The sequence below is a fragment of the Lagopus muta genome, chromosome 2, assembly GCF_023343835.1.
Source record: "Lagopus muta isolate bLagMut1 chromosome 2, bLagMut1 primary, whole genome shotgun sequence".
NCBI classification, from domain to species: domain Eukaryota; kingdom Metazoa; phylum Chordata; class Aves; order Galliformes; family Phasianidae; genus Lagopus; species Lagopus muta.
Genome location: NC_064434.1, coordinates 90,794,751 through 90,821,637, shown reverse-complemented (window position 1 = coordinate 90,821,637; position 26,887 = coordinate 90,794,751). Strand labels below are relative to the sequence as shown.

The following is a 26,887-nucleotide window of genomic DNA, read 5'->3' as shown; positions in this document are numbered from 1 at the left end:
GGGATGTAGAAAAAAAATTTGACCAAAGTGGGTAAATTATTAATTGCAGATTATTTGCTTAGCTCAAGTTCTGCTATTTATAGAATGGGTCTACATGGAAATTCAGGTTTGCAGCTAGGTGTTTAACCTTCTGAGAGATGCCAAATTACATGTTCAGTTGGGATGCTGTTCTTGGATTAACAAGTGAAGTCACTTATCCAAAGCTACTTGTTCCTTACAATATTTTGCTTGACCAAAAACTACTTAAAAAAAATGCATTAGGCTAGCAATACTTGCTGTTAAACTTGACATCCACACAGGGATCTTTAACAAGCCATTTGTGGCCCTTCATTACAAAATTTACTGCACAATTCTTTATGTGCTTCTATATCCTTCACATTAAGCACTGTACAGTAGTTTCAATAAAACGTGTGTGAAGTGCTGCACAAAACTCAGTCTTGGCAATGGGATTCCATCAGGAAGACTGAGTATCACAGTACTAGACTTTTATTTGTAAGGATTTTCCCTGTAAATGACTAAATCGTTATTCAGTTGAGAACTTACTGTAAACAGTGTATTGCTTCTGGATATATCACCTGTGATCAATAGGCTCTCTTTCTTGCTCAGCACTTGTTAATATTGTGTAAGGGTTTGATTAAATGTTTAAAACCATTTTTTAAGTGACAGAATTAAAAAGGATGGACTAATTTACCCAAACATTCAGCTTTTAATGCAGCACTCGAAAACATTTACTGGTGCTGTATCACCATAGGATGTGATCTAATCACATCTAATAACTTATGTCAGAGTGCCCTTCATTAGTATGTGGATAAGAGACACATGATCCAAGGGAACTCTAAATTTTCTGACGGAGGTGGCACAGATGCAATCCCACCACATTGTGATTGATTCCCTCAGTTCAACATCAACTAAATTTTCCTTTTATTATTTTTTGCAATTAGTTCCTTTTTTTTTTTTCTTTTTTTTTTTTCTTTTTTTTAATTTTTAAAGAAATTTTCCCTTGCTGACAAGACCAAACGTATGTTCCAGTATTCAGAGCTTGGTAAGGTAGCTCCCTTCTCCCACCCACATTCAGTAACAACTGAAGTTACATGATTATAAGCTGTATTTCTACAAGACATCTGTTTCTCTGACTGCACATGCTGCATAATGCTCATTTAAAAAGCATCTGCTTAACATTCCTTTTATCCTCAGTTTTCAGAGTATAGCCCCTTGCTGTGAGTACACACAACTTCAATTTGACTTTACAAACCTGGATTAGTTTATCTTCACATGTTCATGGTGTAGTGAGGTTGTTATATCCTCATTTAGTGGAAAAGGAAATAAGGCACAGAGGGATTTAATTTAGATACTAAGGCCCTGATTCGTTTTGTGTATGCAGTACTAAGTAATGCATCTGAAGCACATCCCTGCTGGTTTTGGCAGTGGCTATGATCGATTGGTTGTTCTGTTCCCAGCAAGCAACCATAGGGAAGAAGCTGGAAGAAGCAGTAGCAGAAATGCTGTAGTAGAACCAGAGTTGGGAACCATTCTCTAAGGCAGCACAGGAAAGTGTTTGCTTTGAATCTATTTTGTTCTCTTGTTGGAGGCCCCTGAATATCCTAGTAAACACTTTCCCATTTTGATTATAAACAAGACCAGACCATACTTTATTCAGTTTGGCAAATCAGTTAAATAACATTTCTGTCACACTGTCTCTTATTTGACTTAACAATTAATCATATCAATGTGGAGATTGCACATCAAAACGTTATTGCAGAGGATGGCACAATAGCTCTGTTTGGCTTTGCCTCTGAGGCTAGCATTTTAAAGAGAACAGACTCCTTTTACCACACCAGCTCAAACAATCCCGGCACCACTGCCAGAGGCAGGCAGCTCCCACGTGCTATTCTTTGCCCCAGCCCTCCCTCTGAACATCTGCTTTTCCTTGTGATTTGTTCCTGTTGCCGTTAGTTTGCCGTCTATCCTTAAAAAATATATATAATCAAATCTACAGTGGAAAACTCCCACAATATGCTTGTTCCAATCCACATTTTCCCCCCATATCTACTTTCTGCTTTTTGTTCCCTAAGCATTTCAAACTGGCTCTTAACCTGCTGAATCAGTGCCAGGAAACAGCCACTGATGCACAGGACAAGCAAGTTCCCAAGCGAGCTCAAATTCATTTATTGGGGCCTGTGCTTGAGGGAGCCAGTTCCACTGGCCTTTGAGAATACTATGTGTAACCTGCAAAGTCTGAGTGCAGAAAGAAAGCAAAGCAAGGAAAGAATCTGAGAGCATTTCGCTGCTACATTGAAGTGGGGTGATTTCTCACGCATAAAATGTGGCCAAATGGCAGGTGCTTTTTCAATAGAGGTGCTAATAGGCTCCTTTTTAACACAAAGCCCATGTAGCCTGCCAATTACTAGAACAATTCAGGAAAAGATGCAAAGGTTGGTGTTTTCCAATTTCATCCCTTTTCTCGTCGTCCTCCTCTCTTTCAGCCAAAATCGGTATTTCCCTGCCACCACCAACAGCAGCCAAGCTGAAACAATGGGACGGAGTCAAAAGCAGCTCCAAGGCGGAAGGAGTTCTCCTATCGTCCTTCTGCAGGGTCAGACCCTACACCGCTTAGAGACATGGAATTTTTTACCACTTCCCAGATCGTTGTTATTCTCATCCCACGATTCCGCCTCTGAACACTGAAACGCTTATTTTCAATAATGAATATTTCAGCCGCTGAGATAAACAGCTCTCATTTTACAAAATTACATACAGAGCTTGGTTGCACAAGCTTCAATTCCAGGTGCTTGCCAAGTGCAAGGATCGCTGAACTTTGCAATTCAGAATCCACAAATCAGACCTGGAAAGACAGGAGATTGCCTTTAAAATAATAGAAGCTCAAAGAATAATCAGTGTTGGCATTTTTAATTTGCTGTCTGGTTTCTAAGCCTTTGGGGATTATATTTTCCCTTTACAAATCCACAAGGACAGAAGCATTCACATTTTTTAATGAAAGAAGAGATGGGATAAGCATAGGGTAAAAAGCAAAGAGACCATGAGTGTTGACAAGTCTGACAATGGCAGGCATGCTCTGTAAATACACTGTGAGATGAAACTTGATCCCAGCCTTTGTGGTTTGCACAATACCTTGAGAATTCATGCTGCTCTCTACAAGCACAATTCAGCATCAGACACCCTCTGGAAAAAAAAAAAAAAAAAAAAAAAAAAGCAGTGTTGAAAATCAGCCCAAAATTCACTCTGTTATCTTGGTATGCAACAGACGTACTTTTATGTAGTAGCATTTACGGCTCATCACTAATCCATCAACACAACATTCATGCCTGTTGTTTCAAAAGCTGTCTGAAACAAAGCCCATTTCGATGACTGTTTCCTCATCTGTGAAAAGGAGAATAACAGAGAATCTCTCTGAAGTTTATGAAAAGTCCTGGTGTGAGATGATCATCATTAGCACTCCTTATTGAGGATGCCTGGTCTCATCAAAAGCATAACTCCAGAGCTACTTGGAAGCCAGCACTTCTGTCTGCAGAGTTCTCTGTTGGTGGTGCATCAGCCCTATGTTCCTGTGTGATGAAAATGTCCAAACTGCCCCATTGCCAGAAGGAAGATAACAGTTTGCCTTTTCTTCTATAGAATGCATGTGACTGAAGCCTTCTCAAGATTTTTTCGTTCAAATATAACAGTGAATCATGACTTTTTTTTTCTTTGTTGTACAAACATGAGACAAATACAAAAGACTGTTGAGGTAGTGCATAGTGCCTACAATTTACACTCAGCCAAAGTGCAGCACTTCAGTGGTACTCGTTTTTCTGGTACTTAAAGTGGTTTTATTATGTACTTGACATACATACATGGTTATGATCCTTCCTCAAGGTGGAAATGGAAAATATAGGAAGTATAGAAAGCAAGAAACATAGAATTATGTAACTATTTGTAATTTGTTTTACTTTCTTCCACGTTACTCTTTTTCTTTTAAGATAGTCTTTTTATGAACAGGTTGGTATTAGAAGAGTGTTCTTAATAAGTATCTCGGGATGAGTCATCCTTAAATGTCCTTCCATTTCATTTAGAAATTAAAAGACAAACGAACAAACAAACAAACAAAAAAAAGCAGGACTGCAGGGAAGATCCAGGGACCTGGACATAGAAGAGATCTGGCATGTCATTATGTCAAGCTTTCTAGCACTACCTAGAACTTTTATGCAGCTCAAGGGAAGAAACTTTCCGAATGGATAAATAATAACCTCGAAAAAGCACTAGGAAAAAACATCATACAAAGTATAAGAAATGAAAAGAGATCAGCAAAATAACCTCTGGCTTTTAAGTCCAAAAGTGTAATGATAATGCATTGTCAAAAATCATGCTTCGTTACACCTTGCGAATACTTGAAATATTTATATACTGAAAAGCATAAAGCAAAAGACCTGGATGTGCTCAGGTAAGGGGGCTTGATTGCAACATCTAATATCTAAAAGGAATTTAAAGGAAATAATAATTCCAAAAAAAATAAGGAGAAATGTCAAATCTATTCAAATGATAGCATGTACCCACCTGTTGTTACTTGTCTGTTATTTCAAGACAAAGAAAATTCTGGAGATATGATCCCTCTGAACTTCAACAAAGCATCCAGTCTGATGGACAGGAAATAATAATAGACTAAGGAAGAATGATGTTAGTAGGGGAAACTGTAAGACAGGTGAAGGAATTGATGAAGAGTGGTGACACCAGATAGTGTTAAGGAGGGATCATTAGTTTGGAGGGAGATTATTACGGAGCTTCTCTGAACACTGATGATGAAGAGGAAGATGAGATGAAGAGGTGACCTAGGATACCATTTGTTCAAGCACTTCTATAAACTTGCTCAAGTTGCAGCCATGGAAAATAAAAGGCAACATCATGCGAATTATTTTCCACAATTCATACCATTAGTGGTAGCTCCGGATAGATCTCATGTGGAATGCTATGAAACTGGCTAGCCCCATTCACAGAAGATAACTGAAAAAGTAAACTTGTCTGGGGAAGTGTTAGCAAGGTGATCAGGACAACGGACAGTCTGGAGACAGAAGAAACTTAGCAGATAATTCTTTAAAGAATTTTTGCTTGGCAACAATCTTTTGGGAAAAAAAAAATTGAAAAATCTTGATTGTTTAGAAGAAGAATTTTATCACTTGTTGAAAAGTATTACATAACAACTGCATTTAAAAAACGTGGAATGGATGTGGGGTTTTTGAAGGTCCCTTCTTCTGTGCTCCTTGTCCACATGTTCATGAGTTCTGACAATTCACTGCTCTTCAAGCAAACTGACAAGGAATGGTTTCTCATGAATTTAGTTGTGAGGAGATGCATTCATGTGGTTCACCACAGGGCAGAAGAAATTCCCTTTCCTTAGCACACTGTACTTGGGTTTTACTATCCTAAAATTCTCCTAATTCATTTTCAGACCTCCAAACAGGAATCCCCAGTGGGGATGCTGCTGTCGGTGGTTACAAGAGTCATTATCTGACATTGAAAAATCATCACAGTTCTGAAAATATATGAAAATATTTCTCTCTTTGGGAAGAAATACGGGCCTTCTGCAGGAACGACACAAAACAAGCTGCAGCAATTAATACTGGGGGGTTACCCAGAAGCCAGAATCCTCTCATACACGCACACTGGAAATAATTCTATTACAAGCTGATGAGCTAGTTCAGCCGGTGACCATTTGTTCCTTCACAGAGTGGGCTGCCATTTCTTCTCTGGACCACCAGATGCCACACTTTTACTGCAAAACTCCATTCCACCACCTGCACAATGGAAACAAATGTTTATGCTTATGCATTTTCATGAATTTCTTCTGTTTTCTTTTCTGTAAAACACTGGTAAGCCCTTTAAATATAGCACTTCGTTCTTTCTTTGTAAGCATGTACTATAACTCCTTAAAATAATTTGTAAAGTACGTGCAAGCAGTTACTGAGAAACATCCTTTTTGTAAACTATAGCCAGCAAGTTGAATCTGCTCCCTCAAAATAATGAAAAAGGGAATTTTAAAAAGGCTCTGATGAAGTGTACAAATGGAATATGATAATTCGTGGAAGAGAAAAACAGCAAAATGTTTGAATTCAATAGTTCGACTGTATTTGGCATCTCTCTTAGAGAAACAAAAATCAAAATAATTACAGAAGATAGTGCAGATATTTTCCTAACTAAAATGCTCATCCTCATACTTTTACATTGACGGAAGATGTAAGTATTTCATAGTTTTCCTTTCTAGTATAAACATATTTTATGTAAATGTCACAGTTTACAAATGTAACGTTTGATTCAATTAAAATATGGTTATTGCAAAATTATGCAGTAGTGTTTTTCCTATTAGAACTATTAACATTCTCAATCCTACAGTAGAAAATTTTCTTTTAACAAGTGTACCACGTTGCAAGATTTAGACATATTGGATTAATTTGTAGGAATTGACTGTTTAGGTCAGAATGAAAATACTGAATTATGAACCATTTCTAATGGGACAAAGATGCACTGCATAAATAGGAAGAAACATACACAGTCACAAAGAAAAGAAACACAATTTTACTAAAAACAAAGCAAGAGAAATAAAGCAGTTCATATAAAAAAGCACATCATTTTGTTACAAGCAACAGAAATTTCTTTTTCTTTTCAACTCAAGTTACTCTATTATTTTAGAGAATCTGGATATTTAGAGGGATTTCAAATGATGAAGTGTAGCAGTATTGCATTTATTTTTTATCCCCTTATCCCAGTGTAAATAAAGCACCTCTTGATCAATGTGATATCAATTGTTAAAGCCTTCAAAATAAAAACCTTCCAGGTGAAATCCTATTAATATACTAGAAATAAATACATATTTGGCTCTACATTCTTCCCTGAAATAAAGGCAAAGAGTATGCAAATATCGTAAGACATTAATAAAAAATTCTGACAGTTAAAGCAAAGGTGTTCATTAATAATTAAAATAAAAATAATGATAGAACACAATGCCTTTTTCTATCATGAAATGATGTTGGTCTACAATTACAATAACGCTGCTTCTCAATTTCACATTATTTTGTGGAAATTGAACAGAAAACAAAAGACAGTAAGATATTGCTTGTGCTACGGTAAAGAGAGCAGAGTGATATGAAATATTTACTATAAAAGCTTCTCCAGAAGTTAGTGACATACATTCAAATTCAAAACATTTCCATTTTCACAGCTCAACTATAATTAGAATTTTGCATTCTACTCTCTGTCCTTATGTAAAAATATTAAATACAAGAAAATTTAATGTATGCCAGCACATTGCAAAAGTTTTTTCATAATTTCTCAGTGTAAGATCAGGATTTATTTGAACTTGACTGAATCACCCATGGACAGCAGAAATCACTATTTGTTCTTGCTTCAGGAAGAATCTTTTTCTTGACATGAAAATGTCAGAAAGTTTCATAATGATAGTTTATGATGTCATTATAATTCCTCTCCATTCTTTAAAAACAGAGCATTAAGTCATTCCATTACACTGCTTTACTCTTAATCTTCCCCTTTTTCTAAAAAATTGACATATTTATCATTGATTTTCCAGCAGATGTTGTACTGGATGCCCTTTTTTAAAAAGTACCTCAGTTAATCTGACCTCTCTTAATGATTACTCACATATTCTTTAGTAAGTGAATAAAACTTTTCTTTCACAGATAGTAGGTACTTAATCCTCATTACCGAGAATATGCTGAAACCTTGAATGCTTGTCACAGATTCATTTTATAATCCTGGGGTTGGTTTGCCGTCAGTGATTTAAACAGGGGCTGTGCTCACAATAATTGATTCATTCCATACTTAAAGTCTTCTGCTGTCATTAAAATGACAGTACAACACTTGCTGTTGCAATTTAGTTTTATTTCAGAAAGGCTTAATTCTCTTCTGAAAATACGTAGGAAGGATATAGAAGAGATCATTTTGTGCGTCAAACTAAAATAACAGATATTATTGTATAACTGTTAAGCTGCAAACATATTCAAAGCATGAACATGAACTAGATTTTGTGAACGAAATTTAAACCTCAACTGCATGAACAATGTTTTCTTCTATTTGCTTCAAATAACATTTTTAACCCCTTTAAAAATCTGCAGTTGAAACGGAGTCTTAAGGTGTAGCTACTACAGTTAATCATAACCTCAGACAAAACGCCACAGAATCTAAGCTGTTGTAATAAAGCTATTGCAATTTTGGGCTGACTGTGACAGTGCTACACATAAAAGCACGTCTGTTTATATTTACTCCAGCTAAAGGCATACAGACGGCATTCTTTCACCATGTGTTGTCTTTTCTGAAACAGGGAATCAAATGAGAAGTGTTTAACCGATTCCTCACTCTGCCAATGTGACATGCAGCTTTCATTTTCCTGAGTGTGTTTGACTAGGAGATTAACTAAGTGCTAAGGTACAGTAGATTCCTCTAAAGGACACAGCCTTGTTTTCCCCCTTAGGTCCTAGCTTTGTGCAGCTGTTGAGGAAATAGTTCCCAGTGAAATCACTGATTATTGCCCAGCAAACTACAGTAAGTTAAAATTTCTAATTAATAATAATAATAAAAAAAAGAAATTAAAAGGTTATAAATGAAAAAAGGTTTTGTACAGTTCTGCCAGTAATATTGTGCCGTGTTAATTTTAATGAAGCTTCATTAAAGTTCTCACATAAGTAAGAAAGATAATTGTTGTTCATTAACATTGTAGAACATTGGGTTCTACACACAGATGAAAAATATGCTGGAAAATGTTAGCAAGAAGAAAGACTCAAATATGATTGGGATGGAAGGAGACAGTATAAAAGAATTAATTAAGCCACAAAAACTGCACCACTGATGGCTTGGTAAACTATCATAGAAAAAGGAAAAAAAAAAATAAATTAGAGCAAAGAAGTATCCTTTGCAACCTTGACGTGCCTGAATGGCAGACCACATGCAAAAGTATGAGGTCACTTACGACTGAATCCTTACCATAAAAGCAGCCAATACTCCTCCCACTGAGGTCTGTGTCTGATGTGCTTATTCAAGGGCAGAGCAGGGTCTTCATAATTTAGGACATCTTTTTCACAGTGAGGTTAAATATAATAATTTGGCCAAAGATCACACTTGATCTGGAAGGGCTAAATTCAATTCTTACTATGCCATGGTGTGGTTTTCTGCTGTGATAAAATCCACCTTGTTTTCACTACTGTCAAATAAGGCATGTTAAAAAAAAAAAAAAAAAAAAAAAAAAAAAAAAGACTGAATTTTACTTGTTTGTACACCAGAATCATACACTCAGGTATCATTTAATTTTAATGGCTTTAGCTCTGTACACCTACCTCAGGAGCATGACAAAAGAGCTATCTTTTTTCCTATGCCTAAATGATCCCCAAGATTTCTTACTTAGGTCAATTGCCATTGGATAAAAATAGTTGGAATAAGCTTTAGATGCAGTTACATCTCTGAACAGATTTTCTTTTTGCAGTTATACTCACACACAAATCCGTGCCCTCTGGAAGCAGATCTTGCACAGCAAGTTTGTGGAGGAAAACGTCCCTGTCAAACTTACAATCATACATGAAGAGGAGTTTATAATAAAGATGACTACAGTTGTTGGGGGCGCAGGGACTGTGCTAATCCACTGTTGTAATCTTTTATAACTGCACATTCTCCACAAAATTGTATATTGCTTTTAAAGAAATAATCTCAAACATCTACCTTTCAGGTATTTACAAGTTTTTTTGATGATTGACCTTAATATTTCCCTGTAATAGAATCTTCTATTTCTGAAACAGAGAAAAAGTAGCACATTTAATTAGTGGCAAAACTAAAAGACCCCATGTAATGGGGCAAATCAATTTATTGAAGGAGCTGGTAATCAAGAAAAATAAGTGTTTTGACAGCATGTTCCACAAGTCACTGAATTTCATTTAATCTTCTAAAGAAATCTGTAGATTTGGAATAAGCGCTGTTTCATGCAGATATATTCTTTATTCAGTGAAAATTTCAAAGTACTTATTTTGCCCAAAATACAGGTTTTCTGTTTACTAATATTAAAACTAATTTCTGCTAATATAGTTTTTTTTTAGCAAATGCTTATAAAGTATATGTTAGAATAGATTATAAATAGTAAGAAAAGTAGCTGCAAATGCAAAGGCTAAAATTACTTTTCATTTTTTTCAATTAAAGTCCATAACAAGAAAATAATGCTGTCATTTAGTTCTCTAGGAAATGGTTTGCAAAATTGCAGTTAGAAATAATAGTAATCCACTGCCTGCTTGCTGAATGCTTTTGCTTTGCTTTCCCTAGAAATATCAGTAGAAAAGTTGTGCAGGAGCATTGTGTGCAGTGTTATAGATACCCCACCACCTGCCTCTGTAAAAGGATGCAGATACATATACTGCAGGAAAGTTTTGGTTGCCTTTTGTATATGATTATTATTTTATTTTTATTTATATTACTAGCAGCTGAGTTGTATGCTTTGTTTAAGGGTTTCTTACACCTTTCAAAAATGTTTTATTTTAGTGCCTGAACTACATCCAAAATGTGTGTGTTACAATTGTAGTGGCCAGTACTTCTTTAGCTTTTGTTTGCAGCAGCCCTGTCCTTCCTCCTGCTCCATACAGTGGTTTGATGAGTGAAACATTTTACAAAAAGGATTGGAAATAGAAGGAGAAAGTCTCTTTGCTGCTGGCAAATAGTCTCCATACCGGAAAATGCAACTTACTGCTGTAGGATTAAAGATGCTGCACGGTAGGGTCTGAGGATATGCTGTGCTGGTGGTAAATCACAAAGCAGCTGAACAAATCTGCACCTAATAAAAACTTTCTGTGAAAATCCAGCCAGTGTTCTCACCTTGCATTTCGCTGTGTTAGTGATGCTCTACAAAGGAGAATAAAACTGATTAGCCAATTGTTAATCCAATAATTGTAACAAATAATTAGCTTTGTAATAATTAGACAGAGAAGCATATAGAATAAGAATTACATAAAATATCAACTCTCTCTTCTCTCTCCTCCCTCCCTTTCACGTTCATGACTACTTGGGTAAAAATATCTTTTATGTGAGATTCCAGTGTTTTTTTTCTTTTCTAATGAAAAAATTAAAAATAAATAATTTGGAAACCTAATACAGTTGTGAACTGAACACTAAATAAGAATAACGAGGACAGGTTGTTTGCTTTGACCTTCTCTTCTTCTCATTATCTCTTCCTCAGGACATTCATACCTTGTTGTGACCCTTTGTAATTTCTCTTTTACTATAAATTGTTAATACAAAAATGCTGTGGCTCATGAAACTTCAAGTATGAAAATGGTATTCACTTCAGAAATAAAATCAGATTGACGTGGCAGAAGAAAACACTTTTAAAACAGGTGAATATTCAGCTCTGGATAGGATTCCCTGCTGCTTCAACCACTTATTTCTTAGGTGCTTGTCAGCCAGAGCATCAATTCACTGCAGTTTCAAAATTTAATGCAATCTTTTATATTTCAAATTTTATGTGAATGTTCGTACTTGCATCGAAGCTATGCAATACAACGTTAAACAAAATGCTTAAAGCAGAAACAAAAAGATTATTCAGTTAAGGGGGACAGAGCCAGCTGGACTGGATGCTGTCCTACAAGCCCCGGTGGGATGAGGTGTACAGGCTGTACCTTGGGTATTTGGGAAACACTAAGCACAAGAGTGAAAGGGCCGCGGGGACTCCTTTTGGCCTGGCTCTTGCATTTGAGACCCTCAGAACTAAAGCCTCTCTCATCGCTGTCTGGGCTCAGCCCCCTTGCTGAGACCAGGCAAACTCAACTGAGGTGCAGTGGGAGGCTGCAGCTTGTCCCCGCCTTGTCACCTCCAAAAGCAGCCACTTTGGAGTCTCCCCTCATTTGCATAGGGAGATTTAATTTCCATCCCTTAAATATGACGAATTGCCGAGATTTCCTTCAGTTAATGCTTTTAACAGCTCCCAATAAACTTCATTAATCAGGCCAGCTCTAGGCCCAACGTGCAGCCTGGAAGCAGCTAATTTGCCTGATGAGCCCACGACTTTAGTGAATAAACAGGTGGATAAGCCGAGGGTTTTATGGCCTTAATTACACTCTAATCAGTTCAGCGCTTGGCGGGCAAAAGGGAAGAGGGGAAGAAGAAGGAGGCGGCAGCAGCAGCAGCAGCAGCAGCAAGCATCGTTTCTGCTGCAGCAGCGCCTCAGCCGTTCCTTTCTGCCTTTGCTCTGCACTCTCCTCCCCGCATCGCCTTGCCAGACACTGCCTCTCCCCTCCTTCCCCCACCGTCGTTTTCCCTTTTCTCCTCTTTTCCCTCCCCACCAAACAACTGTCTGACGGAGGGAGATGCTGCTCCCTCTTTCTTCCCCTCTCCCCCCGCATCCCCCATCGCTCTCTCCCCTGCTCCATATTCTCCCTGTCACAGTTAGGCCGCCTGACAAATCACTGCAAGGGCAACCTAACTTTGAAGGACAAGACAAAGCTTTAGCATATGGTCCAATCCCCAGATGTTTGCCTCTCTCTCCTGCTCTCTCTCCCTCCCCTCTAGGAAGGGCTACTTGGGAAGCCCAGTATTTGTTTCTGTTTAATTTTTTTCCCCTCTCCTCTCCCCAAGTTATGGTAGGGGTCTCTAAACAGCAACGAAGGATGCTTTTCCCTTTACAGCTTCCCAGTGGAGGAAGGGGCAACGATGAGGGAAGAAGCAGCGGTGCTTTTTCAAAACTTAATGATGTTTTTCACAGCATTGGCCGTGGAGGTCTCACAGCTGGAGGAGAAGTGTCACCTCCATGCTCCTTGGCCACCAACGGTGGCCCCCAAGGGATGTGGGGTGACTCTGGCCAGAGGGAGGGAGTCAGGGAAGCAACACTGGGGGCTGCAGGGTTGTGGCAGTGAGCTCACTGCAATTCCCAGCCCTGTTCACTTGTCAGGGTTTTCTCCCTGTGCTTTGTCCTTGAGTAGCAGAGTGTTGTGCATCCCAGGCCATGGAAAATAAAATGGCTGTGCTTGCACCTGCTGGCTACACTTTGGAAAGAGAAGCTGTTCATCAAGTATGAATGACACATACCCACGCACACCTGAACAAAACCCAAACTTAACAGCAACAAAAAGGCATCACCATTTTCAGATGAACACTGGATGGTGTAACTGGCTGCTAAAACTGGCCACAGATCTTAGAAGAAAATGTGTCTTTTCAACAAACTTATCATAAGAAGGATTTGTTTGAGCGTTGCATCTCAGCTGTCCAAGTCATATTAAGAGAATAAAAGATAGTATTCCCCAATACGCCCTTCTTCGTATAGTTTTTCATCCTGTACATGTAACAGTTTTTTTTTTTTGTTTTTTTTTTTAAGTCTCAATACTGTCACAAAAAGAAAATTGATTTAACCTTTGTCCATGTTCAGAGGATTTAAACATTACTGTTATTTTGGAGGCTATGATTTTTCATTTGCAATTTGCATGAGTGTAGCTACAATTGCTCCTATTTATTTTTTCACAGGTATGTTAAAAAGGACTTTTTCACAGCTGTATAATAAGTAACTACAGCGTATGAATCACTTCCATAAAAAAATGGTTTATATGGCTGGTGTATACAGTTAACTGCTGTGTATATATTATAAGGGAAAACATACAGCATTCTTTACAGATTAATCCAGAAGGTATTTGCTTTAGAAAAGACAACACTTCTTGCTTACACAAATTTTTAAAGAGATTACCATCATCTTTTACTTGCCGTTGCTTAAATCTTTTCTGCCCTAAAAAAACTGAGGCAATGACTCTTAAAATTATCAGTGCAAAGGAGACCTTTGAAGAAAGTTACACAGTATCCCGTCTTTTCATTTCAGTGTTTTATGGCTGTATGAACCTCAAGTGCACTTAGTGCAAGCTTTTTGTGTCTTGCTGTTATGATGAAGTGAAATTCTGACACTTAGCGTTGGATGTAAGTGAGAAGAAATGGATGGCTAAAACTTGCAGTCTTTACTTACTGTACCCAGATTAAATTGCTTGCCCCTTAATAAAATTACTTCTTGTCTAGTTACATTGCCTTGATAGAACAGGGGCTGTTGCTATCCTGCTGTTCATTTCCAGGTCTGCGTATTGCATTACTGTTTGGTAAACAAATCAAATTAAGACATTTTTCACAATGCAAGAGACTTCCTTTTTCCCCCACAAGTTCTCCAAATTCTCAAAGTGGCTCTGGAGAAATACAAACGCACAAAGCGACAGGCGAAGCAGGGCCCATGCTCAGCACTCAATCATCCCTTGTCACAGGTGCAGCCACTATGCATTATCCTACCATGATTGATAGAGTGGGTTTGTGCAGACTGGGGGAGCTGGGCATGGCTCAGATGGGGCCCTGTCATCCTGGCTCCATTTCATGCTACCTGTAGGGGAAAGGGAAACTTCATTGGGATTGGTGATTCAAGACTGCTCAGAATTTTTTTTTTTTTTTGCAGCTAATGTAAAGGTCATATTCCCTATAAGTTAAATGTAGATTCCAGCTTTACATGATAATGATAAGAAGTCCAGAGTCTACTTTCATCAACAGTAATAATGAAGAAAAAGTTCTTTCATTATATCAAGCTTTCTTTTAAACATTGGTTTTAGTTCAGAACTCATTCAGTGGGCAGCGTACTTGAATATTTTCCCTTATCTTCTGATGAATTTATTCACCAGTTACCTGACATAAGGAGCACATTTTTGGTGCAGTGCTGCCCTTTTAAGATGCAACTGATGTCAATGTTACTGGTGAGAAAAATAGCATAAAATAAACGAAGTAGATTTTTCCCCATAAAACTCAAACTTAATAAAATTCTATTCCCAGTATATAACAGGTGACTAGAACGTCTACCTGAAGGAACTACTATTGCTCTAGGACATAATGTAATAATTTATGCAGTTAGAATCTTAGACACATTTTTGTTCAACTGGGGAGAATAGTTTAGGTTTCTTTGCCTATGATCATTTGAGATCCTGACTAATTGATGTAAGATCAAAGATGACAACAATCTCACCAGCATTATGTAAAACGTGCAATATCCTCCAGTTCCTTCATTTCTTTCTGAAATGGCCAAAGGCAAAATAAAAGGTCTCCAGTTTTAAAATAGTAAATTTCTTTCACTGGGAATTTTATATGATCCACAAAGATTTTTACCGATGTTTACAAACTTAATAAAAATGAACATAAAAATATGATTGCAAGTGGTCCTGAGGGAAAGCAGAGCCTTGTTTTGTTTTGAAGTATTAAAGAATTACAGCAATATGGAATGACATTTAAAAATGTGATTTTAAGAACTAGATTTCGTGATCTAGATTTACAATAATTATTTGCTGCAAGGAGCAACTAATTGATGAATCCTAATTTGTCATCCTATGAAGTCTCCCCTCCCCCATTTCCTTCCTGTGGGCAAAAAATGCCTTGAAATATGAAAGCAAGGATGCTGCGTATTTTGCATCAACAAAAGAAATGGTGATAATCACTTCTCACTACAGATCGTTCTTTTAAATAATCTTAGCTTATTTTTCTGGTTTTGTTTTATACTACTGATAGCAAAAATGCAAGTTAAATAAATCAACACTGATTTCAGAACATCTACTCTGTGCTATAGTTTGTGCACTTAAATAATTTGCAAGGAGTTTCAGCAACAATGCCAAACCAGCAGTTATCTACATTCTTACTCTTATAAACATGGAAAGATTGTTGTTCATGAGGTTTTTTTGTTTTTGTTTTTTTTTGAATGAGAATGGTGTACCTATTACATTGTATGCCCTTCAGGGAGGAAGGAAAGTAACAAACTGATCACGTATAAGCATCACTTCTTTCCCTGCCCCTCACCTATCTTGTTAAACATTCTTTTCAGAAAGTATACTTACCTGTGGTTTAAATCATGCCTTTGCAAGCATGTGCTACCTAAACATGTAAAAATATGAAGCAGCTTCTTAAAAAATACTTATCACTATAGCCTAATCAACATCACCCCGGAGCAGTCCATCATAGCTAATTCAGTGAGCCCTGCTTTACAGCTGCCACAAAGCAACAAGCAGTAGTTATAAAATGCTCACGTATCAGGATATTCCTTTAACATCTCATTTATTATCGTAGCATGAAAAATGTCCCCTTCCATTTATTATAATATCACTGCATTAAAAGTCTTAGTCAAAGAAATTATTTGTATATACACATATAAAGATGCAGTTTTCTGGTAGAACAGAGAATTTCTCTAAAATGTTATCTTTCACACCAATGAAACGGGAGTTTATTAAAAGGAGGATGGCTAAAGTTGAAGAGAGTTGAATGCAGAGGTAGAAGATGATCACTTAAATGAGTAACTAGGAGGTTGTTTGATATATTTTTCCCCCCTGTGCTTTATGGCTATTTTCTGTTGGCAAATGTAGGCAAAAAGCAGCTATAAACAAAGACAAGAAACACAGACAAACAGACTCACATAAGCATAGGTTGAGATCCATTGCCTTTACAAACATATGATAGACCCAGAGGCAAAACCAAAGCTGCCAACACAACTACTAAATTAGCCTGCCAAAGAGCCAGATGCTGCAGCTGGAAAAGCATTTTCATTGTTTTAGCAGCTGCATACTGTGATTGCTATCCCAAAGGGGGGAGAAGGAACTGGGAGTATGGTTATGAGCTAGATGGTAGTCAGTTACCTTTCTCTATGTGCATCTGCATATAGGTATGTATATACATAAGTAGCACAGCAATTATTTTGATGAGTGGAATGTACTATTTTTGATATTTTTTTCCCCAAAGATTATTAACAACTGTTAAGGGAGTCATGTTAAAATATTGATTAGTATATATATATATATATATATATATATATATATTTTTTTTTTTAAGATCTGTTAGCTAAGAAAGGTATGACTAACATTCACTTGCATGCATTATGGTAGCCACACAACTACATAACCTTATCTTCTACATCCTCCACCCCTGCCCCATGCATGAAGTATTTTGATTCAGAAAACGAATCAAAACAGTCCAAGCATATTTTAAGTTATGTTTAATGACTACCAGCCTGTGCAAGGGTGCTACATCTAGATCCTTAGGAAGTTCAGGGCCTAAGGCTGTAAGCATCACTCATGCAGGGTCATTTGTGAGAACGAGGGTGACTTGGGCAGCCCGCATGGCATGCAGCTCCCAAGGCTGCAGGAGTCAACTTATTGCCTGTCTGCATCAAATAACAATGGGAGCATTGTTATCTGAGCAAATCTGCCTCTGCAGCATGGTCCTTCTACCTGTATCAAAAAAGAAGGAATGGGATTTCCCGTTTCAACTCTTCTCAAGCCTGTGGTTTGTACATCCACAGTGCTCAGTCTAGGTTACAAAATAGCCATGCAGTTCCTTCTCCAATGAGGAGATATGTATTTGAATTTACAGCGACTTCAAAGACAGATGTGTGTAATTTATAGAACTGGCCCATGCACAATTAAGAAACATGGTAGATGGACTGGTATCCCAGTTCTTTTTCTGAGCAGCAGTACAGACCTGTTCTCTGAAGTAATGAGGAAGCCTTTATATGAAATTAGAGTTTAGGAAAGTATGTACTACAGCTTCCTTGGCTAGATAATTACATTTTTATCATTATAATGACCTGCCATACTAATAAAGTTGTTGGGTTTTTCTTCCCTCAAAAAAGTTCATCAACCCTATAAGGGAAAGGACTAGGGGGAAAAAAAAATAAAAAAAAAAAATATATCAATTGAAATCATTATTTCATAGGCTAGATTTTTTTTTTTAAGTGACCATTTAAGTGGTTGTATATCATTTACATACTATCTGTACCATAGAAATGGCACATTAAAAATCCCAAACTGAATACGTGTAGATACTGGCTGGCAATACTGCAAGTATATCCATAAGTAACTGCTTTTAGAGAGAGCAGAATTAGGTACGTATTTAAGAAATTAAAATAAAGAATTTGAAATAATGCTACATACATTAGCTTTCAAACTTGCCTTCTGAGTGTAGGAAAGGAGTTCTTTGCAGAGGAATAGTTTCTCATTTTCCTGCTCTCAGTTTTTACTGGAAAATAACGGTGTTCAATATCTGATATGAAGAGGAGTAAAAGGGTTTCTTTTTAAAATAATGATGCACAGAGAATCTGGGCTCCACCAAATTTAGAGGCAGCAATTTTATGTGTGTCTGTCTAATGGTACAGTTAAGAGATTTTCAGTGAGAAAATGCTGTTTTCTTATATTTATTTTTTTCTATTTTTTCTATTTTCTCTCTCTTTTTTTTTTTTTCCTTCCTTTTTTCCTCTATTTCTCTCTTTTTTCTTTTTTTCTACGTTTAGTGACTGCTTCATTTTGTTGACCCCAAATCAGTCATGTCTCAGCCCAGTGGATGCAAAGAAATAATATGCAAAGAAAAGGAGAAGGCGACTTCCATAGGAAGTCATGAGGCAGATGAAGAGCTTTTGTTCGCCATTGGGTGGAACAGTTGTGTCTCCCAGTAGGCTGAACAGGCCAGCTGATACATCCAGAGGGGACGGGTGTCAGGCTGGTGCAGGTGTCAGTGGCTGTCGGTGAGTGATTGCACCATCAGCCTCCTACCGTGATCCATCATGCGGGCCCAGCCGGTGAAGAATCACAGCCTCAGCAAGGTGCAGAGCCCAGCAACATATCATTAAACAAGGTTACCACCGGCAGATTTGTTCCCATGATCAATCTGGTCGATAACCGTTCCACCTCGCTGTACATTTTCCCCCCTTTAAAGCATAAGCAAGTATTATGAAAATGGTGTCAAAACAACGTAAAGCTTGAGGGAGACTTCATTTCTCCTGTGGCAAGCTGTGGGTCCCCTGTAAATCCCTTAAAAATCATGAAGAATAAGTTTTCTGCAAAAATTTGTCCTGAGAGTCATCCTCTGAGCTCATTCATATTTTATGTCTCGGGGCTGCTTATTTCTGATTCATTATTGGGTGGATTTTTTTTCCTTAAATTTCCATCTCCAGAAAGAAATGTGCGGATTTATATTATGTATTAGGATCTGGTGTGCTGTACAAACCTTCCATTTAGATTCATTCTTAAGCAGTCTCACAGAGGAGAAAGGTAAGACACCTATTTCTGTTAATGCTTCATTTTAATTCTAGTCTCCTGTATTAACAACCTGTCAGATCTGAACAGATCTTCTCCCACTGTGCCTCAGCCATCATCCTCATGCTGTGTACAAACACCCAGGCTCATGAAGATCCCCGCATTTGTACTCACCCAAACTCAAAAAATCTCCACATACTTGCCAGGCTGACCGCTGTTTCTGTTATGACAGCTGGTATCAGTGCCCTGGGCAGAAACTGTGGGATCCAAGTGTCCCTCAGCAGATAGCAGGCCACCAAAGGGGTGTTTGATACAGTCATGATAGGAGAGACGAGGGCCAAATCAGAGAGTTTTATAAACTAACAGGCAACAGCAACTGAGGTAGCTTTCTCCACAGCAGGTTGCAGAGCTTTGGGGAACACAGGTGCAAAGGAACACAGAGCTCTCCCTTCCCTCACCTGTTTTCACTAGTGCAGTAAAGGCATATGCTCTGCAGAAACACAAATACACTTTATGGAGGGACTGAAAAACACACGCATAGAAATGGCAAAGTAGACTTGAGTTGGTGACCCTTTGATAGTCATGCCAATGACCATGTAAGTAATACTGCAAATTTGCAGAGCCAGGGAGGCTTTTACACCTTTGTGTGGTAACAGGTAGATCACAGGTGTTGTTAGCCCCTATCCCTGCACATAGCTATAACTAAGTTATAGTTGTCGTGTCAATATTTTGCAGGGTCAGAGCCAGACCGCATAATTTTTCAAGTATTTCCAGGTGAAACAAGAAGCCCAGCTGAAATGCTGCTTCTGGAAGAAAGCAGCAGCTTTCTGCAGAAAAGAATCTCATAGTTTTCACCTGAAGTATTATTTTGAAAATAGCTTTGTTACATAGACAAACAAGACTGGATAAACACTGGTGCTGCATACCCTGTTTTTACTACCTTCTGTTCTTAAGGAAAGAGAGGCTAAAAACCATCAGAGAAAGAATTCCAAGATGTGTGTTTCCTTTGGTTTGACTAAATTAGCTTTAAAACTTTTCCCACACAGACAGCTTGAACATGCCTATGAAGGAATGGCTGTTGCTAAACCTGCCTGACTTTCTCATCAATAAGGGTAAGATTGAGGGCTGGGGGGAAAACATGACGCATATTTTCACATATACTTTGCTCTCATTTTCACTCCAGGCCAAAAATTGTCCTGGTTTCAGTGTCAACACCTACATGCAGGCTCAGAGCCTCCAAGCAGCAGATGCTTCATTGCTGCTTCAGTCTTAAGGGCTCCTCAACATTACAGGTGCCACAGTTTCAAAACCAGTGTTTTTCTGGGTACTAGGAACCTGTTCTCCTGCACGGACCCAGGAGATTTAAGGTTTGTCTGAACCGTATGATTATGCTTATAGCAATTATATGGCAAAATAAGGCAGTAACGTTGTATTCTAGTAGGATAAAAGCTGTACAGAGCAATAGCAGATGAAAAAGGAAAAGTTACTCACCCCTTCCAATAAATCCTGACAATTCATGAAGAGTGCAAGTGTTATCCAGAAAAATATTACTCCCTTGGCTGCTAACTGCTAATGAGGTTGAGGAGGATGAATCCGAGCTCCATCTCTTTCAGTCATGCAGGTGTATTGCATGCACCTGAGCTTCCTGGGCTAGCCACACCTTCTCGCCTGGTACTCAACCATTGGCTCAAGCTATGACCTAGCAATTCCCCTGCAACAAGAAAATATAACCAAAAGGTTATGTAAAGCCAAGAATTTATTGTCAGCACTATTGAAATCTTAGCAGTCTGCTCATATAATTGTGATTGGTATCTTAGTTCAGATTCAACAGCTACAGAAAGAGTGAAAAAAAGAAAGAAAGAGAGAATTAAAATTTTCTTTTTGTAGAACTCATTTGAACTTCACAACCTGGAAAGTGTCACTACCACTCTAGAGAGGTGGGCACACATAGAGCACCTTTATTCCTTGTCACAGCTGTATGAAAGTGTCCAGCTTGACCTAATAACACATAAAATAGAGAATATAGTACAGGGTGGTGTGAAGGTCTTCCCCCTTTATCTTTGTTCCCAGAAGACAGTCTAACCTTGAGACATCCAAGGTCAGGCTGGATCAGGCTCTGAGCAATCTGATGTAGCTGTAGATATCCCTGTTTATTGCAGAGAGTTGGATCAGGTGACCTTTAAAGGTCTCTTCCAACTCAAACAATTCTATGAGTCTATGAAAGGATATGAACATTACCTCACATCTCAAATGGATGCTTCTTGTTGTTTTGAGCAGCTCAACAGTTCATAAAGAAGGCAGAGGCTGTTCCAGCCAAGAACAAACTTCAGAGGCAGTAAGATCTTCCATTGAGAGATGATTATGAAATGGTAGGAAGAAAGAAATATCTGTACCTGTATCATTTAATCCTTAGCAAGACCAATTCATTCAATGGGCTGCTCTTTGGGTCCTACTCTGAGGATCACACTTGCTGAAACTGTGAAGCTGAATACTAATAGTTATGGGTTGCAACACTGAGAACTGTGATTAAACCCAAAGCATGTCAGATCTTTTACAACCCAGTGAATCATTTCTGAGTATAAATTGCTGAAGAGCCTCTAGGTGAGGAGAGTATATATGGGTCCTGATTTATACCCTAAAATCAAAGAGGAACCTTCAATAAGCTCATAAATGCAGAAACAGAGTAAGTGGCTCAAGGTGAAAGTGAAGTTTAAAACAAAGGTTGAGCTGGTCCAAAGTAACTTCAGTCTGGTGGTTTATAGTGTATCAGTATCTGAGCTGCTCCTGGAACACTCAGTGACTTGTAGGGAGACTGAGAAGTTAGCAGTGCATCACTGGGGTTCTTGAATAAGATATTGGCTTTGAGGAGTCAGTGGAGATCACCACATGTTGCAGGGAGGTTGGGATTTGGGGCCTGGCTCCCAGTGAGGATGTAACAGACTTTATCCTGGATATTACCTAATTTATTAACCTCTACTCAAAATTTTAGGTAAATCACCAGTCATAATGATTCTTTTTTCCCTCATTGGAGAGCACATCTAGACTGATAAGATAGCTGATATTTTCTAGGCTAGCTCTTAACTAGAAGTTTTATTAAAGTATTCACATACCTGCCTTTTTATTTCTGGTGATGTAGAAGCAGAACTAGAACTTCTCTCCATCTCTCTTGAATATTTTTGGTCCTGAAGTTCATGAAAGTGAACAAGCAATTTAGGAGACTTACCTGAACTATGATGTTGGTTTGTTTCTGATGAGTTTTAGAACTTTTCTTTTTTTTTAAATTCACTTCCCTAACTTTCAAAGACATGTCACTGTATTCAATATTTTAAAATATTTCCTTAGTTCGCAGTTCAAAATTGGGTCATGCACAATATGCACTTGTGCATTTTAAGGGAACTTTCATATTATCATGTTACAGAAATCACAGTGATAAGGGATTAATCAGTTGCATGTTTATTTTCTGTGTTTGTTTGTTTTCCTGTTTGTTTGCTTGTTTGTTTAACCTACAGTGAATTCAGCTGTGGCAATCATTGCTGGTAAAGCCCGTATCAAGACCTCATCCACATGATCTGCCAATAGTGGACTTCTAGCCTGTATTGATATATGCACTAGAGAATTGATTGCCTGCCTCAGTAGATAAGAACGTGTATTGTTCTTCAGTGGGTGTAGTGCATTACTCTTTCCTGGCTAATGTGATCTCAGACTCCTTCTCAATAGCATAATTCCACCAGTCAAACCAGATGACAAAATATAAATTTTATGGACTTGTAGTCCTCAATTTATAATCCTTTGTAAAAGACAAATATGGATGAATGAAGTTTCCCATAATGAAAAAAACATAAAATTTCACAGTCAGCTGAGGTTCTCTTTTTTGACGTGTTTCTCATGTTCATTCTTTTGGCTTTTCTTTAGATTTAATTTCCTTCTTCTGACAGTAAACCTGTGATAGCAGATCTAATTTTTCTGTTAGTTAGTAAAGAGTAAGTCCCAGAACTATACAAGATATTAATGTGATTAACTCCTGGATGAGTTATGGTTTCAGTGCAGCATTGGTTGTAGCTTCCTAATAGTCATGAATGATTCTTGTAGTTCAGAAATATTGAAGATTGAAAGAAAGACTCATAATTTAACTTTTCCAGCTAATAAATGGTGAATAGTTCTGTAACAGTGTTAGAAAACTAAATTATATTTACTCACATATTTTAATCTGATTATTTTTTTCTTTACTTGAAGTGGAAAAGCATCATTATAATCTTATTCATAAATGTTTTTGTCATAATCACTGTACATACATTTCTCCACTATAAAGTTATTTCTAACTCCTCCTTTAGAAGGGAAATTATTTGGATCCTGATCCCAAAACGTCAACACACCTTTAAATCTACAAAAATAGGGAACTTCTTTATCCCATTTACTTGAACATTATTCAAGGCCAAGGTAAAAATTTGTTTCCATATACTCAAAATAGTACTGCTGCATGACTTCATACCTCAGCTCCCTGTTGTAAACCTTCATAGTATGCAGCCCACGAATCAGAAATTCTTCAAGAATCACCCAACCACAGCTTAGGTAAAATTTATTCTCCATGGAAATTCTTCATGAAAATCAATCAAGGAATTTTTCAGATTCAAGTGGCCTCTACTGCTCGCCATAAATTTAATCCCCACAGAGTATGATACACTCTGTATAGTGTCTCATCCTATATGTGTATTTGTTTGCTTGAAACCTTGATAACAGTGAGCAATAACACTCAATAAAAAGGGTAAGTGAAGGAAATTATTGCAACTAATAAACAGTTAGAACCTACAATTAACATCTACAATGAATTTTTATATTTCTTTTTACTACACATTCAGAAAATGAAGAATGCTCATTATTGGCAGGGGACCATATAATTCCAACCATTTTTATTAAGCTAAATCCATGGAAGTCAGCAGGGAATTCTGCTGAAAACAGAATGGACCAGTAAGGTCTGTGGAATGGGCTGACTGAGGAAGAATACTGCTGTTTATATGGCCATTTCACAGCACTTATCATTACCTTTCGGTGCCAATGATGTTACAAAGAAGCAGGACTGTGAAAGATGTCCTTTCCAGGGGTGGTACATGGCTCCATGTTAGATTTCACAGGCTACCACGTCTAGTTTGGGAACTGTTTCTCAGCCAGGAAAGCCAGAGTCTGTTTTTTAATGACAAAATCTACAGATGTTTATCACTAATGACATTGAGAATTGAAACTACATGACCCATATATATAAGATTTCAAATGGCCTAATTGCATTCTTAAGGGTATAGTAGTCAATCAGCTGCAGGATTGTTAATCAACACTCCTTAAGATGACTTCTATTAAAAAAATAAAATAAAATTCTTCTAAATAAAGACAATATGTATCAGCAACACTGAAGTTATTTTGAAGTTATTCTTTTTACTCTCTGTCCTCCACCTCCCTCCCTAATTTGCCCAAAATGCCTCAAATTTGTTAGAGTTTTTGCAATAGGTTGGCTCTGATATTCTCTACAGTACTGTCAAATCCAGTTTCAATTAATTAACTTCTCAAATATCTTAACTTGCACAAAACCTGTGAAGTGCCGCAATACCCTTTAGTCATTACAGAAAATTAACTGAAATTTGAAAATCTTAGTATCCCCTATGTGTTAAATGATTCTAGAGAAAGATATTAACCATGGCTGGCTTCAAAACCCAAATCACGTGAATACTTCTGTTTTTATAGCAGTGAGATTGAAAAAGAAATAATTGAACAATATTGAAACAAAATCTTTAAACCATAAGAGGATGAACATAACAGAAAGATCTGACCAGTTGGAATGTGCTTTACTAACATAAAATAAATCTATATCAATACCAGCTCCTGGATTAACCTAGTCATATTTTGGAGTTTATTCCTGTTTTATAAAACATTCTTCTATTTCCATTTCCTATCTGGGGAAATGAAATAGACCAGAGTGAGCAAAATGTTCTGGTATGCCACAATAACTCTTCAAGCAGATATACCAGAATCTCCCAATGAGAGAATTTGCAATCCAATAACAGTATGCAAAATTCTGTATCAATACCTTTGAATTCCCATTTAAACCATAGCTCATACTTGGATAGGCTATGGACTGATAACGAGAAAACAGTAAAACTGACTGACCTCAAAGTTCCCTTTGGGGTTGAATAATCAAAAGGGAATACATTAACCATTCAACAATTTCATTTCTAGTAACAGAAGAACAGGACTCACATATTCTAGGTACCAAAGATTAAAACTTAAATTATTAGAACAAAGCAGCTGTATATCAGTCTGGTTTAACTGTGGAAGTTTTGGGAAGTTCTGGTTGGAAAACACGTGGATACTGAAGCATTATGAATACAGAGAAAATGTCTGAGATTCAAAGGAAAAATGAAGGAAATAAGTTTGCTTTATCACTGAGCAAAGAGAGGTTCAGTGGTGAGGTACAGCCAGAAAATTTGGAGGGTTCAGTGATGAGCTGTACTCAGTAGATGTAGATCCACAAAAGAAAGACTGTGCTGTACATGAAAGACTGCTATGCTTGTCCATTTAGATATAATGCTGAGCATATTCTTGGAGCACAACTTATTGTAAGAAAAAACAATGTTAAGCAAAATTGCATAACAAGGTAGAGTTCTGGGAAAGGGCATTAAAATGTAAATAAACATATATCTTCCAGATGACAAGTGAGCCCAGGGATGAAAAAAATAGGAATAACAAATGATTAATGAATGACATTAATTGATGTCTGAGATTCTGAAAATGTTTACTTGCAGAAGGCAGATATTTGAAGTCTTGAGGAATGCATTTTAGCCAACTTTTGGCACAGAAGCTTCTTAGAAGTGAGACAACTCTAAAGAGGCAAAAAAAAAATTCTGACTTGTAGAGTTATTGGTTACTACCAGCCTTCTTTATTAAGATAACTATCCTCATGGCTTTCTGTGCATGTTTCACCTACATGATATTCAGATATTTTTGTGTCTCATAACAGAGAGCCATAAGCCTAGCAGCTCAGTGCCCAGCAACAAGACCTTCCTTAGCTAGACAATGTAATACCAGCTTGGGGTTATCGAAGTGCGTAGATACAGCCAGGTGGCTTATCAGAGACCTTGAACTTGGTACATGATTAGAAAGACTGCTTGATACTTTTACCACAGATGTTTCTTAGAGTATTCTTCCTGATTTGGACTGAATTCTTATCAACAAATTGTTCTACTTACTGATTAAAGTCAAATGGAATATTAATTATTTCAATTTAACTTTTGAATTGCAGATATAAAAAATTAAAATATTTAATTAGAAGGATCTAAATAAGTTTGATATTTGGTCTTGGTGTTTTATCATACAGAACTTCATAACACAACACACAGCACAGAGCAAACAAGGAAGCAACAGAAGGGAGTGGTAATCTATTGAAGGTAGGTAGGAGGACCATTTGTTCACAGCAATCTTAAGCAGTCAGTGTTTTGAAGAGTTTACAAAGAATCCTTGCAAGTGACTTGGAAACTGTCCTTGCTGTTGCTTAGGGACAGCTTTCTGTTTGCAAGAATGGACCATCCTAGTCCTCTCTTTACTGCATTAAGAACTGTGGGTAGTGTGCCACTGATTTGTTTGCAGAATATACTCATCTTGTTGTTTCTACATCCTGGCAAGCTGTAAACATTCTTATTTATTTTTTTCTCCTTTTAAATCTTCCTCTTTCTCGTTCTTCCTCTTTTTCTTTCTTGTTCTCCTTCACTTGCTCCATCTTTGTTTTGCATTATATCATATATGAATATAGAAGTGACTAATTTCTAGTTATCTTTTCTAACACAAAATTCAGCATGATGGGA

At 37.4% G+C, this 26,887-nt stretch overlaps 1 long non-coding RNA gene across 3 annotated transcripts; it reads right to left on the bottom strand.

Annotated features, from left to right (window-relative positions):
• Nucleotides 1–1,552: 1,552 nt before the first annotated feature.
• LOC125689104 (uncharacterized) lies at nucleotides 1,553–20,696 on the bottom strand. 3 transcript variants are annotated; one of them, XR_007375045.1, is made up of 7 exons: nucleotides 20,535–20,696; nucleotides 10,849–10,875; nucleotides 9,712–9,779; nucleotides 8,983–9,199; nucleotides 4,552–5,786; nucleotides 3,130–3,180; nucleotides 1,553–2,842 (listed from the first exon to the last, which is right to left on the bottom strand). It is a non-coding gene; the product is annotated as an uncharacterized LOC125689104 (long non-coding RNA). The 3 variants fall into 3 exon arrangements; XR_007375044.1 differs by lacking the exons at nucleotides 1,553–2,842; nucleotides 3,130–3,180 and having other exon boundaries at nucleotides 3,260–5,786; XR_007375046.1 differs by lacking the exons at nucleotides 1,553–2,842; nucleotides 3,130–3,180; nucleotides 8,983–9,199 and having other exon boundaries at nucleotides 3,260–5,786.
• Nucleotides 20,697–26,887: the final 6,191 nt, after the last annotated feature.